This window comes from Limulus polyphemus, unplaced genomic scaffold, assembly GCF_000517525.1.
Source record: "Limulus polyphemus unplaced genomic scaffold, Limulus_polyphemus-2.1.2 Scaffold479, whole genome shotgun sequence".
Taxonomy (NCBI): domain Eukaryota; kingdom Metazoa; phylum Arthropoda; class Merostomata; order Xiphosura; family Limulidae; genus Limulus; species Limulus polyphemus.
Window position 1 is genome coordinate 173,342 of NW_013666089.1, and position 3,023 is coordinate 176,364.

A 3,023-nucleotide genomic window follows, 5' to 3' on the forward strand; every position below is an offset into this window, starting at 1 on the left:
AACAGGCTTTGGTACTATCATGATCCAGAACATTTCAATTGGGACGAAGTGGACAACAGAACAAATGACACTGCTGAAGACGTGCCACCTGAAGAAGCCACCATTGAAGAAGAAACTCTACTCAGTTTTGAGAAGGGAAACGGTGAAGCTCTTGATGAAGTTACTACCACTGATGTGACTGTTATCGACGATAGGACATTTCCTGATGAAGCAGATGAACCCCATATGAAGCAGAAGCCAACGAGACGGAGACCAGTATGGACGAAGATACGTCCCATACAATTAAGAGACTTTGTTGAATTGTAATTTTGTGATTGTAATTCTGTACATTTAATTAAGTTATTGTTAATTGTTATTGGTTTAATGTAAGTGGCTATTGTTCGGGACGAACAATACTAAGGAGGTGGCAGTGTTGCGTCAGCGAGGTCACGTGACTAGTATCACGCCACTTCTTTCTCGAACCCTCGGAAGATTACTAGATTGGGGGTAGTCTGGTACATATAAGATGGTCACATCGTGATGGAACAATGTGTAGGTAGTGAGTAATTGAACTGCAGTCAGAGAGTATTGTTGAAGTTAATGTTCGTTGTTATAGCGCGACTGTTGAAATTAAGTGTATCGTAAAGTTGTATTCGGAAAGAATAAACCAGTTTTATTAAGTAAGGACTTGTGTCGCTAAAGTTTCGTCGGAACGAAGTTACGGAAAATCAACTAACGACTGGAGGCGTAACAATACTTTCAAGAGGAGTATTCAGTTTAGCTGACTTCTATGCTAACTTTTTGAAGTGTTTTATCAGTGTGATCGATTTAGAAGCTCTTGTTTGCTGTTAAACACAAACTACACAATGGGCTCTCTGTGATCTGCCCAACGCGGTTATTTAAATCGGATTTTTCGAATCATAAATTCACACAATGGAGGAAAAATATGGATTGAACCTGACTCTCCCACCGACAAAGACCAGACGTTCACACACTTACCTCTGAACCACCAGGGGACAGACGTAGAAGCTATCTTTTATCGGTTTCTCGAATGTGGTTAATATCCCAATGTTTTAGAATTATTTCATTTTTTTGTGTGCATGGTCTTCTTTGGCATGATGGGGCATTGCAGAGAGATCGATACTACAAAGTTTTGTATGTATTTTGTGTTTTTTGAATTATAATTTTTGTTGGTCTTTTATATTTCGAATATATTGGAGTCCATATTGTTACGACAGCGGGGGTCACATGACGCTAGTAACACGTCATGAACTTCTAGAAGGATCCTGTCCCTTCCTGAAGTCTCGGGAGGTTACTAGATATGTGGTATATAAGACCAATAAGAACTGACGGAAACAATGTAATTGAACTGCGGACAGAGAGAAATGTATTGTTGAGTCGAGCACTTGAGTCGTTCGTTGTGAATTATAGCGTTTGTTATAGCGTGACTGTGAAAATTAAGTGTATTGCAAAGTTGTATTCAGAAAGAATAAACCAGTTTTATTTAAGAAAGGACTTGTATCGGTAAAGTTTCTTCGGAAAGAATTTTTACGGAAAATTAACTAACGACCAGAAACGTAACAAATTGGTGTCAGAGAGTGGGATAACAAAAATGGAAACGAGAAGCGGCAAATCAAACTACAGCTTAGCAGACTTGATGGCAGCAATACAAGAGCAGCAAAAGAAACAAGAAAAACCAGAAAAGAAACAAGAAGAACGAGAAGAGAAATTACAGCAGTGGTTGGAGGAAAAAGAAAAGAAACAAGAGAACCAGAAAAGAAACAAGAAGAGAGATTACAGCAGTTGTTGGAGGAAAAAGAAAAGAAACAAGAACAGAGATTACAACAGCTATTGGAGGAGAAAGAAAATAAACAAGAAGAGAGACTACAGCAGTGGTTGGAGGAGAAAGAAAATGAACAAAAAGAGAGACTACAGCAGTGGATGGAAGAGAAAGAAAATAAACAAGAAGAAAGTCTCTAACAATTGAGAGAAAGCCAGAGTACACAAATGGAAAACATTAGTCAATTTCAAAGCGAAGTAAATACATTAAAGAATGAGTTATTGTCTTTTACACAAGGAAGATATATTAGCCATCGACTTAATCAGCCTTGGACAATGGGAAGCCCCTTCCAGAGCCTGCAGCTAAACCCTAATGCAGACATCTTCAGTCCTGTTAGAAGTCACATCCCAGATATGAATGTCAGCAATATGGGTGATCTAGTAAGAAGGAAGCCGCAGGAATTCGATGGGAAGCACCGTGGGAAGCATATAGAGCACAATTTGAGCTCCTGGCAGATATGAATGGATGGACAGAGGAGCAGAAAGCAGTATATCTGGCAACAAGCATGAAGGGACAACCACTGGAAATACTTGGACAGTTGTCAGCAGACGACAGACACAAATATAGAGCACTGGTAGCGGCTCTAGAACTCAAGTATGGAACCCAAAATCAGTCTGAAGTCTACAGGAATAGGTTTAGGACGAGAGTCCGTGCTAAAGGGGAGAGCCTGCAAGAGCTGGCACAGGACTTGGAATGTATGGCACACAAGGCCTACCCAATTGTGCCACCCGATGTCCTCAAGTTGTTGCTGAGGTATCAGTTTGTAGATGCCTTGGACAGTCCACAACTAAACACACAAGTAAAGCAAGCACACCCCTCTACTATGCAGGATGCAATGGCCAGAGCTCTTGAATTCGAATCCTACGTTAAGTCCAGTACAGAGGTACCAAGGTTGGTACAGTCGTCAGGATTCAAGGCCAAAAAAGGTCAGCTTTCAGAGAAGTTTGAGGAACTTTGCTGGCACTGTAACAAACCTGGGCACAAGAAAGCTCAATGCTGGAAACTTCAACACAGGGAAGATGCCACGGCAGGAAAGGCTGCTACCCAGAAAGATTGTTGGAACTGTGGAGAGCAAGGACACATGAGGAGCCAGTGTAAGAAGAATATTACTAATAAGTCAGCCTCAAGGAGACCAGTAGTGGTTGGTGTTGAGGGACACCCACCAACCCCCATTGTGAAAGTCCCAACAGCTAGGTGTGAAATG